This window comes from Lathyrus oleraceus, chromosome 7, assembly GCF_024323335.1.
Source record: "Lathyrus oleraceus cultivar Zhongwan6 chromosome 7, CAAS_Psat_ZW6_1.0, whole genome shotgun sequence".
NCBI classification, from domain to species: Eukaryota; Viridiplantae; Streptophyta; class Magnoliopsida; order Fabales; family Fabaceae; genus Lathyrus; species Lathyrus oleraceus.
In genome coordinates this window covers 410,635,494-410,648,482 of record NC_066585.1, presented here as the reverse complement: position 1 = coordinate 410,648,482, position 12,989 = coordinate 410,635,494, and the positions used below count along the sequence as shown (strand labels likewise).

The following is a 12,989-nucleotide window of genomic DNA, read 5'->3' as shown; positions in this document are numbered from 1 at the left end:
CTGGCCTTATGATGATTTTTGAAGTCTTTCTTCTGTTGATCATACATATCACTTCTTGCTAAAGTATTTCCTTCAGCATTTACTGGGTGAACATAGCCATCGACTACAAGATCCCAGAGATCAATATCGTAACCAAGAAAGAAACTTTCTATTCTGTCTTTCCAATAGTCAAATTTCTCACCATAAAAAATAGGTGGTTTTGCACTGTAATGATCTCTTTCATTATTATTAACAATGTTGACAGTGTTAGGAGTAGCCATTGTTTCTCACACAAACTGGATCGGTACTGAACATTGTAAGGTATTGATAAAAACTTTTTATCATAATCAGAACCGTAGCTCTGATGCCAATTGAATGTGTGAAAAACACAAGAAGGGGGATTTGAATTGGATTTTACAAGCAAAAGCTTTTTCCAAAACAAGAACACTATTAATTAGTCAATAACAAAGAGATAAAAACATAAGTATTTTTATCCTAGTTCACTTGAAACTCAAAGTTAATCTAGTCCACCTGCCAAGGTGATTTTGGCTTATACACAAGGACTTAATCCATTATAATCAACAGATTACAACAAACACAAAGAATAATTTTCTTTGTCTTCTCAAGGATCCAACTAAACCTTAGTCTCCTTAAGGACTCACAAAGAACAACCTTCTTTGTCTTCTCAAGGATAACCTCCTTAAGGAATCAAACAAATAACTGTAAGAGTATTTTGTGTGTTACAAGATGCTTCTACACAAGCATATTTTACACAAATGAATAACAAACACTTAAAAGAAAAATTGTATACAAAAGAATGATAACTTTTCACAAAGAAAATAACTTATCAAAATATTTTTGTAAAACCAACATTTTTCTTCATGTCTCCAATGCATACTTATATAGCATAAACATGTGACTGTTGGAGGGTAAAATAGGGAAAGCTCATTTGAGCGGCTGTCCACTGTTGGATGGGAAAGGAATGATATTGTGTACTATCCTTTCGCCCACAAAATCAGTGATAGGTGTGATGTATAGTATTGTCCTTGCCCACGAAATCAGGTAGTGGAAAGGATGTTCATTTTGTACCATGTACTATTTGATCATATTCCCATTTTAATCTTATCTTCAAGTTCATTGACTTATGATGAAAGTTGATGAAGCATGAAATGAATAAAACATAGAGCTGGATTCAGAGACTTCATAATCTTTGGTCAGAACCTTGACAACGTCAGTAGTCTGACTTGAGATCTTCAGAATCTTCAACTACATAACACAACTTCAGAAACTTTCCATTTTCCAGAAGTTTGGTGATCAGAGTCACGTCCAGAAGCATTAAGTGAGAGAATATTGCAGCAGTAACATAGTGTCTCCTGATAAGCTTCTCATTAGTGAATCAGCACAGAGGCAGAAAGATTATTGCAGCATCAATACAGAACATCTTTCAGAACTTCTACTGGCTGACGCAGAAGCAGATTTGGAATGCAAAGTTCAGAAACTGATGATGTTGCACATCATATAATCAGAATCATAACTGGTTGTTAAAGCTACACAATAACAAACCATTAGGGTACCAACATTGTTCTCACACAAATATAATATGTTCATCATCAAAACTCAAGGTATAAATGCAGAACCCAAACTTGTTCAGTGACTTTACCATTGGATGCATCAATTTTAGTGTTAAGATTGGCTTGAGTGAGGTTAACTGAAGTAGCAATATTAATTTGTGATAATTTCTTGTACTTGTTAAAGCATATTTCACGTGCTAGAATAAGAACTTCAAGTTCTTCAAGTTTCACAGAGTTAAACTTGCTCTCAATTACTGAAACAACACATGCAAAATCTTGAGGAAGACCTTCAAGAATTACATCAATGTGTTATTGAGCAGGTATTGGATCTCCACTAAAGTAAGTGAATCAACTAGGGATTTGATTCGTACAAGATATTCTTTAAAAGATTTATCCTCCAGCATAATGGATCTAAGATCTGCTCGTAACTGTCGTACCCCAAAATTTGCCCTCCCCTTTTTTCATCTTTTCATTCAACCACTTGGCTTGGGAATCATTTGCATACATTCATAACTCATTAATATGCATCATTCATCCATTAGTGGATCACTATGGATTCAAAGCTTTTGGCTTGTAAAGCTAGGGTTTGTGTGTGGATCAAACATCAAAAGTATGGCTTGACTATTCATCAAAGCATAGGGGATGTGAAACCCTAATTGTCTAATCTTGGAGGTGTGGATTCTACAAGGTTTCATCAAAGCACTCCTCAGGGGTTCCAAACCCTAATTCTTGATGATATGATGATGGAATCTTATGGAGCTTCTCTGGACCTTGTCTTGGCTATTAGAACCCTAATTGGGGCTTCACACATGGGATATTTGTTTGTAACGTATCTTGATTCATTCAAAGGCATTGATAGAGGGGGTATGCCCCATTTAAACCCTAATCAAGGAGGGTATGGTCCTAGTGTGGTTTGTGACTCGACTTTGCATCTAGTGACAAGGGAAACCCTAGTTTCCTGACCTTGGATTCAAGAAACTCTATGGAGGCATGTCTCAATTCATCTAAACCCTAATGTGACCCCATTTTCATTAATGGGCCTCCTAACCCTAGTTATATGTGTTGTGTGCTTCAATCATCCTCTCATTCATGTTATTGCCTTGGCTGTGGTTCCATTCATCTGTGTTTAAGTCCAAGTTCTTGGCCTCAGAAATTTCATCTACTTCCATTCATCCATTTGATCTTTGTCATGCTATTATTGCTTGGTCCATAAGTCTTTGTTTACGCCCTAGTTCTTTGGGCCTTTTGGTTTTGCTAAGGTCCTTAATTCTTTCTTTCATGTGGCATTATGGATCTTTGGTTTGGTTTCAGTCATTTCAAACATGTCCAAATCTAGTCATACCTAAGTCTATTTCATTACAAGTCATATTCATTCAAGTTCAAATGCAAATCCATCTCAAGTGGCATGTTCATGTACAAAATCAATTCATTTTCATTCAAATAACCAATGTCATTCATTGTCATCCATAGTGTTCACTACATACAAAAAAAAAATCCAAAAAGTACATATAGACCCATTGTTGACTTTGGTCAACCGTTGACTTTTGATTAACTTTGATCAAAGTCAACTCAATTTTTCTTCTTCATCCTAAACCAATAAGTGTCCAATCCTAACACATTACATCCATTCAAATTATCTTTACATAACCGGTACCAATCCAAATGTATTACACATAACATCTCAACCATCCTTATTACATTACACTTCATAAATCAATTTTCAACATTACACTATAATGATCTCATGTCCAAATTCTAATCCATTCCCATAAACCCAAATTCCATAACAATATTTCACTCCTCCACACATTAACCATTAAACATTCGATTACATCAAAAACCATGTGCAAATACATCACCATAGCCAAATCCAAAAACTATAAAATTATAATCTAAACATAACAAATTCCAAGCATGGCCTATGATTACCCTCCTTGCCAATCCATTCCAATTAATGCTTTGATCCATCACTCTGTGAAGGGGCTAAACATGATTCAAACACAATTGGTCCGAACAAATCCATTTAATCCATTTCCTGCATCTCAATACCAAGCATTCAATAACATTAACATTCACCTTCATTGACATAAATAATTGACATTTCAAAACAGTTCCTAAGCATGTCAGTTGATGTACTGTTCAATTCTTTTCAAACAAGCCAATGCATATAAGCAAGCATGGAATTAGTTTCTGCACAACCGGACCATAGCAGGTCTGATGCACCACATAACATTGCCTCATATACGTCCAACAAGCATCGCCTTGCATATGTTCGATTGAACCCAGCCCTGCATAAATCACTTCAGAAGTTAAACTTCAATCAACAAAAAACCAATTAACTTCTATAACTAATCCCAACAGATACATAAGAATATCGACTCGCCAACTCAAATCACAATTCCCTTCTTAACAAAATAACAATAAGCAAACATCACATGAAACGACCTTGCAAGTCATCGAGTAAACCGACATCCATAAGCATCCCACACCAGCAAGGCGAGATCTATTACAAGCCTACCGAACCTAAGCCAAAACGAGCATAACAGCATCCATGAAAACCCAATCCACCTCACCATAACAACCATGACCTGCATCATTTCGATAGAGAAAAAGAAACAGCAATGTGAACAATGGAAAAATGCCAACCAAAGCCTCTTTCAGTTCCAGCCAAGGCAACACAATCAATCAACCTAACAAACACTGGACTTTTGACACTTTCAGTTCCAGCCAAGGCAACACAATCAATCAACCTAACAAACACTGGACTTTTGACACTTCTGGAACATCATGTATTAATACTAGTCGGGAGTTTAAAGCATTTTCCTAACAATAGATACACTTTTTAGTTCACTGTAAGTCCAAATGGAAACTAATTGTAAATTGCATTTCATTTCGATTAAATTTCGACCTACGCAAATAACTTTTTCTTTAGCCTAACTAACACCAAACATTTGTCTTCATTTAAGAGGTAACTCTTGAATTTGGATGGAATTTCATTAAGAATTTCACAACAGATTTTTTAAGCTAACTAATTCCTAACTGCTTGTGAATTTCAAGCAAATTTGGATGTAAATTTCAGTGAAATTTAATGTGAATTCCTAACTGTTTTGGGAGAGGAATTGTTATAAAAAGCTTACCTTACATTCAGTCTTCATTTTTTGTCTTCTTCTTCACGCCTAAAACTCGATCCAACCTTCACTCTCCAATTGATTTCTTCAACATTTTCCAAGTTTCATCTTCAATCCGGATTCTGCATCACGTTCTTATCTCACTCCTCCCCAGTTGCACCAGAGTTCACGCAACGCCTATAAACTTAGAAGAAGAAGAAGAACCTTCAACGAACAGAATGAATTCCAACCGAATTCAAAGAAAATACGATAGCAGAACATCCACGAAGAAAAAAGGAGCAATTAAGAAGCGAAGAAGAAGAGTTCGTACCTGCTCGAATCGAAGAGTGAGTCTGGTGAGTTCTTCCTACTTCAATCCATGTTTTGTCTCGTTTTTGCATCGTGATTTCGTTTCGGTTTCGATCAATTCGTTGAGCTTAGACGCAATTAGGGATATCATCATTGAATTCGTGGTGATGAGGCTTTGTATCGAGGATTTGAGACAAGAATGGAGAACGTGGATCTATGAACGCCGAGAAGCTCCATTTTTACGCTCATGGCCGCGCATGGAGACTCCGTTCATGACGATTCATATCCCTTCGTTAGGTTAAAGTGAACCGGGTTGTATTCACGGAATCCCGGTTTGGGCCTTAAGCCCAAACAAATTCACCCTCACTTTAATTTCATCACTATCCGCACCCTTCACTTTACCTACAGTAGCGCATGGGCCTCTACTTTGAGGCCCATCTCCAATCTGGATTCACACACCCCTGGTACTGCAATGCGCGGGTCGTATTTCGGTCTTTGGTGGGCCTAATTCCTTTTTGGTTTTGGACTCAATTAGCAATTAGTTGAGCTTGGTTAGCCATGTGTTAGTAATTAGGATTTAGGTGATAATTAGGGCTTAGTTAGCAATTAGTTTTTAAGTCTTGATTAGTAAGTTAGGCTTATTAGATTTTAAGATTAGGATTCAATAATTAGGATCTAATTCTTGGTTAGTAAATGGTTAATTAGAATTTTAGGTGTTAGAAAAATTAGTTTGATTAGTTAACTAGATTTAGATTTAATTAGTTAGTTAGATAACTTTCTAGAAGTTTAGAATTTTAGGATAGGTTAGATATAATTGTTTTTAATTAGTTTTTATGGTTAGAAAAATTAATCCAATATCAATATTTTGTGAAGTGACTATTTTGCCTTTAGGAGACTTATTTTGATATTTTAACCATATAACATGACATATACCCTTGGGATTAATTGTGACCTAAAATTTTAATCAAGTTTCAACAATTACATGATCTATTAGGGCATTTTGAATAATTCTTACCATTAGATTAGGATTAACCTAGTTCCTCAAATCAACTCAAACCCTCGATTCAAGTTGATCAAAAGTAATCTTGATCAACTAAATCATTTGATATTATATAATCCCACAGTCTAATTGGAGTGACCAAAAGACCCTTGGTCACTTAATATGACTTTTTATGTAAGTTGTGGAGCTTAAAGCCTCAAGTCAGATTTTCAATTAAGGCATCTTCACTCATACTAAGCAGTGGATAATACAAGGCACGTCAAAGGTGGTTCTTCAAGAGCTTCTTAAATCAAATATAGAATTGTATGGCATGAGTCTTAAGCAATAGAGAAGGAATGGGATTGAAGTTTTCCTATCCCCATTCTGAATATCTTTGGGTACGGGACGAATGACCCAGTTGCTCGTCGTATTCGCCTTTATCCATAGACTTTAGCACAATTCAAATCATACGATTGGCAAGTCTCTACCCTCACAAAGCAACAATGCAACAAGCAAAGGACTACACCAACAACTTATCAATCATGATTCAAGTTGTACGACACGACCCTTAAGCAATATAGAAGGAATGGGACTGGAGAATTTCTACCCCCATTTTGAATATCTTTGGGTACGAGACGCTTGACCCAGTTGCTAATCGTAGTCGCCTCTATTCATAGACTTTAATGCAATTCAAATTGAACGATTGATAAGGTCTTCATCATTACAAGAAGCAACAATAACTTTTCTCCAACAACTTGAAAGTTAGGATGATAATTTCATGTCACGAGCCTTAAGTAGTAAAGAAGGGACGAGACAGGAGCTTTCATATCCTTATTCTGGATATCTTTAGGTGCGGGACGTTTGTCCCGTTGCTCATCGTATCCATCTTTACTCATAGACTTTAGTGTGGTTCTTACCAAATAATTATCAAGTCTCTTCCATATTCAATTAATCATTTTATTTTTGCTCATCAATCATCTTGCTTTCAGCCCTAGGGGTTGAACTACGAAAGCTCTGATTTTCTCATTGTACTATGAGAATACGTAGGCAGGAGAACCCAAATTCTTCGCGAGCTACCTTATTTATTAACACTTCATTCTTCGTTCTTTCAATCAAGACCATCTTTTTGAGATCAAATATACTTCTCCTTGGACTCCTTGTACATTCTTTTAGGACGATATAACGACAATCCACCTCATGAATCGAGAGTTGTTTGGATCATCCCCAAACATCTAATTCATTCTTTTTTTGATAAGACGCCGATTTTCTCTCTGATTCAGAGTCTATCTCTTTTATGGATCCAATATACCATTCTTCTTTAATCTCGAACTGTTTGTTCCCCAACCAGTGATATACTATTCCTTATACACAACAATACTTTCTCTTGGGCCCCGCTTATACCCTTTTAGGACGATATAGCGGCAGTCCATCTTGTGAATCAAGAGTTGTTTGGATCGTATCCAGACATTTAATTCACCTTGTTTTTGGCTATACCATATAGTGACAGCCCGACTAGTCCACATATCGCTTAACACCAGTTTTACTCTTTGGTTCCAAGTTCACTTTTCATTTATGGGTTCCCTTGATACCATTCTGTTGGTGCAAGTTATACCTTTCATCACTTTCAATCTTCCCCTTTGTTTCGTGGTTCCACAAATTACGATTGCTCTGACTTTCTCATTGCACAGTGAGAATACGTAGGCACGAGGATGCGAATCCTTGGCGAGCATACTCCTAATTATTCCTCCTTCCGCCTTAGGGCGCCATCCATATCTTTCACGATCTAGTATCTACCTTCGATCATTAAACTGTCCACCCTAGTGACATATTATTTCTTTGACACCGAAATACAGTTTTCTTTGGAATTTCATATATATCCTTTTAGGACGATGTAACGACAGTCCGCGTTTGTACCTAGAGTTGTTTGACTCGTACCCAGACATATAATTCCTCCTTTTTTGGTTATACCGTATAGTGGCAGCCCTGCTAATCCACATATTGGTTAATGTCATTTCCCTCTATGGTGCAAATTCTATTTCTCCTATGGATTCCAATACACATTGAATTTTGGTTCTAAACTATACCTCTCCAGTCAATTATTACCAAATACTCAATTATGTGACTTTGGTCACTTCATTCCGTTCATCTCCATGATGCATTCATATTTTACATTCATTCACTCCATGTGATATACCAGTTATCTTTGAGCCAAACACATTATCCCTTGGTGTTCCATCTTGTGTCACTTTGTGAACCAAGAGTTGTTTGGATCGTCCTCAAACACTTAATTCTCTTTGTTTTCGGCTATACCATATAGTGGCAGCCCTGCTAGTCCACATATTGGTTAAAGCCAATTTTACTCCTGGGTTCACATTTCACCCCTTGTTGGAGTTCAAACAACATTATTCTTTGGTTTAGACCATGCATTTATCACAATTTATTTTCATCTTCCACCACTAGTTCTTTGAACTATGGAGCTTTGAATTCCTAATTGCACTACGGGGATACGTAGGCATGAGGGCCATAATCCTCACCGAGCATTTTATCTATTCTTTTTTTCCCTTATTCTTTTGCGAGTAATCTCAGATAACACCTATTCGAGCGAGAACAATCAAAATGGTTCCCATGGAGTACCACGGATGTAAGGGGTGCTAATAGCCCCCCCCCCCCCTTGCATAACCGACTTCCTTACCCAACATATCTCTTTCCCCCGGATTTTATCGATGTTTTCCCTTTCCTTTGAAAATAAATAAAGTTCGACGGCGACTCTGTTGTATGTTCGAACATGCGATACGTTCGGGTATATTTGCGCTAGATTCAGTAACTGCCTCGCTCTATCACACATTACTTTCTAAAAATGTGCAAGAATTCATTGCGAAAGTTCATACGAATGAACACATCCAAGAACATGAGAGAGAAAGCCGAAGCCGATAACATGGATTGAAGCCACGTCAGCAGCCACCGATCTTTCGTGATCCAAGTGCGATAAGAAAGATTTTCACGATTAGCAACTGATCGGAAAAATAACAAGTGTACTATTTTTACCGATGTAGTAATAAGGAGTTTTATTTCCAAGTATCGATCTCGAGGATTGCATAGGAAATACTTATTTTAATTTGATTCTATCAGAACAAAAAGATAATGGTTTGGTTGTTTTGAAATAGTAAATACGAAAATAGTAAAAATAATTGATTAAGATAAAAGATGCTAGGGTGAGTGGTTGAGTTACCCGGTTATGAATTCAGTCAAGATTTCCTTAATACATATGAAACATTCAATCACCTAACCTCAGAATGTTCTTACTTAAGTCCTTAAGGAAGAAACTATTAAACTACCAATTCTTACTCAAATGTCCATTCAATTAATCATTGGTTTTAATCATACAAAATATCAAGGTTTACGGTGATTTACGAAAGTTACTAGTCCTAGATGATGCATTCATAAACCCAATTGTGTGAAAACCCTACCAATCACAGTCCTGTTATTGGAAGTCATAGATCAATTTGTATTTGTCCGATACAAAAGCATAATAACATCACACAATTGAATTGAAATACGTAACATAGTAATCAAGAAATCATTGGTTCAAATTCATAGCATGCGATAACATCAGGACCACCCCCCTAGCATCAGGGGGTTTAGACTTTCATAGTGCTTAAAGAACTCATAAAGTAAAGATTAGACATTACAAAGAATTAGGAGAGTTTGATCTTCAATGGTTGATACCCTTGAATCTCGCCGTCTTCAAATCCGTCGTATTCGCTATCTTCTCCAATGCAATGCTTTCGTTCGTCTCTCCAGAGGTGCCTTCTTCTTTCTCTTCCAAGCCTTCTTATAGCTTCATATGACTCTCTTCCAAGCTAAAGGTCCAAACTACCCTTAATGAGCAGAATCGGTTCATACAGCAAAAATTAGGTTTTCCAAGCTGCGTTCAATCAACACGGCCGTGTGGTGGCACACGGGTGGCCGTGTTGTTCTTCAGCATTAATTATTTTCAGCATAAGTTACAGTGGCAACAACACGGGTCGTGTCCCTACACACGGGTTCCCGTGTTAATGCACTGTTTTAATCAACACGGCCGTGTGGTGGCACACGGGTGGCCGTGTTGATCCCTGTTTTCTGCTCCCTCTCTGCTCTGCTTGATCAACAACACGGGCAGTGTTGTGGCACACGGGTGCCCGTGTTGACCTGCTGTTTTCTCATATTTTTGTCCTTCAGAGTGTCCAGAACTTCACCATTCTTGCTTTTTAAACCTGTAACAATAACACTACCAAACGAAGCATAAACGAGATCTTTTTGACATAAACTCGTAATCGAATGCAATGCAATACCAAACCAACAAAACATGCTAATTGACTCAAATGCAACTAAAAACAAACATAAATCTTACCAAGGTGATGAAAATATGTCGGATTAGCGGCGGGAATTCAATGGAAATGGTGACCGATCACAACCCCAAACTTGTCTCATTGCTTGTCCTCAAGTGATGTATTGAGTCCAAACAAAGGTCACCCCCGAATTCGCTTTCCACAATGCAACCTAGTCTTTCACCATTTGTGTTCTTCCTTTCCAATCGAGTTTCAGGTCTCTCCGATTCAGGCAGTTTACCACATTTCCACATCAGAAACCTCTTCACCTGCAAGCTTTTCACACACTCACAATATCTCTCAGGGTTAGGTGTGTACACTCACAACACAGTATGCAATACCAAATCTTAACTTTGAATACATTCTAATGTCACTACCACAGCAGATTCCACACACTTTTTGAGGTCTTTTTAGGTTGTAACGGGGCTTGGGTACGGTGGGATAAATAAAAAAATTGGATAACAAAGGGTTTTGAACTCGGTAGTCATGTTGTGTGATTTTTCTTTCTCTTTTTTTTCTGTGCATCACATATACTCTGGGGGTTAATTTCACTCTTTTGATTCTTTTTCTACTCAAATTTTTCGAGCATTTTATATCTGTTAAAATCTAAGGTCTCGGCAAGTGCATTTTTCTCTTTTGTTTTTTTCTTTTTTCTTTTTTTTTTCTTTTAAAGAAACTACATACTATTTTCTTTTTGTATGATCTCATCTTATGCACTTGCCTTCTCTTTCAAGATTTCCACCCCAAACTTAGTTTTATTGCACATCTTGCAATTCACACAATCATACCGAGTTATGACACAAAAAGGGAATGAATGATTAAAAGTTAACAGGGGGTTCATGATGAATAATGCTTAAACGTTAACATGGGGTTTACAATGAATAAAATGGCTAAGGCTCAACGGGGTTTACGAAGGGAAGCATACATATAGGGATGACTAAAAAGGCCCTGGCTAAACAAACAACTTGCCTCAGTGTGTGTTGTCATGCTGTGACGTGTCAACAGGACATACGCAAAATCAGAGTGATAAAGTCATACCTGGCTGAACTCTCATGTTGATATTTCGTGTTTGGCTTTTTGTGATCTCACCATGTTGGTTAGCTTGCAAGCTCTGAAATCTCTTCGTGTTATGTGGTTCTTTCCTGACTTGGTCTTTCCATATCGCTTTCTTGGTCCGCTTTCCTGACTTGGTCTTTCCATACCCCCCACACTTGAACTAAACATTGACCTCAATGTTTAAATTCAAACACGAAGGGGACTTACAGTGCTCACTGTTGAGGAGGAGGCGGAGGATCGTGCGGGAAATGCAACATCAGACGTTGCATCATGGCCTGCATATCATCCATGACTGTCCCTTGCCGGAACAGTTCCATACTCTGTCTATCAAGTTCCGCACCTTGCCTGGTCTGCTCGGTGCGGAGAGTTCCCATCTCCGTCTGGATCCAACCCCACTGATCCTGAGACATAAAAGAGGAGCCTTCACCCGGTAGGCTTGAATCATGTGGGGGTGGCATACCGTGAGTAGCTTGCCTCTCGTCTTCTTCCATGTCCTCACCTGAAAGGTCATGGTCAAACTGTGTATCTTCCCCTCCCGCTTGGGCTGAACCTGTGTACAACCAATTAGCAGCATTGGCAATGCTAATGGACCCAGGTGCCGGTAGTGCGAGCACTTCCACATTGTGAATCATCAGAGCGTAATGAGTCGGTCTAATGACAATCATTTGTTGATTGACTAGCGTGTGCATGTCAATCCTATTCTTGCCCATTACTGCAGTCTCTTCCATCAGCAGTTGATCATACCCGAAGTGGCCCGCAATCTGCGTGATCATACCACCTACAGAAATATCCCCAGTAGTTGCATGGCCAACCTGTTTCAGATGATTGGCGGTGAAAGCCGCTGCATTGATTCGCTCATTGTGAGCCATGCAATACAGAAAATATAATTCTCTCTTTGCCGCAACCCCAATACTATCACCCCGTCCGAACAGGGTGTATGCTAACCCTTTTTGTGCATACCTAAAGCACGGGTTGTGAATTCCAGAAGCCTTTCCCGAGCTGGGGTTATACCCAGTTTTACCTGTAATAGCTTGCCAGAAATCAACAGCAGAAAAAGTGTCCGGAGGGGATCCGGGTCCAGATACCGGGAGTTTCAGAATACTCCCCAGTTCCGCAACCGATAACTCATGATCTTCATCAAACAGGCGGAAAGTAATTTGCCCATAAAACTCCAACTCCGACCCTGTCCACCTTCTCCGCATCTTGAACTCAACCGTACTAAAAAATTCAAGGGTTATCCGAGCGAAGGTTGGTGCCTCAAATTGCATGTATTCCAACATACCAATGTTGTGGAACATGCGGTGCACCTCTTCTTTCAAACCTAACTCATCCAGGGTGGCATCACACATATATCTGGTCGGAATAAGCTTACGTTTGGCTAGAATGACATACCTTTCTTGATGCTCCGGTTGGTCAAACAAAATGCCATGATTGTTTGTAGAGCGTTTAACCCGTTGCTTTGGTCGAGAAGACGTGGCTACCTCCTTCTCCTTACTTGCACGCTTTGGAGGCATAATGTACCTGACAAAAATTTCTCAAAATCCAACGAAAAGGTTAGTGAAAACTGCAACTGTCACTGTGTAAAGGACGACGAGGGGAACACTTTTTGTGAAGGTGAGTG

General features: G+C 38.4%; 1 long non-coding RNA gene across 1 annotated transcript; it reads right to left on the bottom strand.

The window, feature by feature from the left end:
- Window positions 1–3,173: 3,173 nt before the first annotated feature.
- On the bottom strand, window positions 3,174–5,277 carry LOC127103361 (uncharacterized). Its single transcript, XR_007794765.1, has 4 exons — window positions 4,989–5,277; window positions 4,688–4,862; window positions 3,996–4,138; window positions 3,174–3,838 (listed from the first exon to the last, which is right to left on the bottom strand). It is a non-coding gene; the product is annotated as an uncharacterized LOC127103361 (long non-coding RNA).
- Between the last annotated feature and the right edge of the window lie 7,712 nt (window positions 5,278–12,989).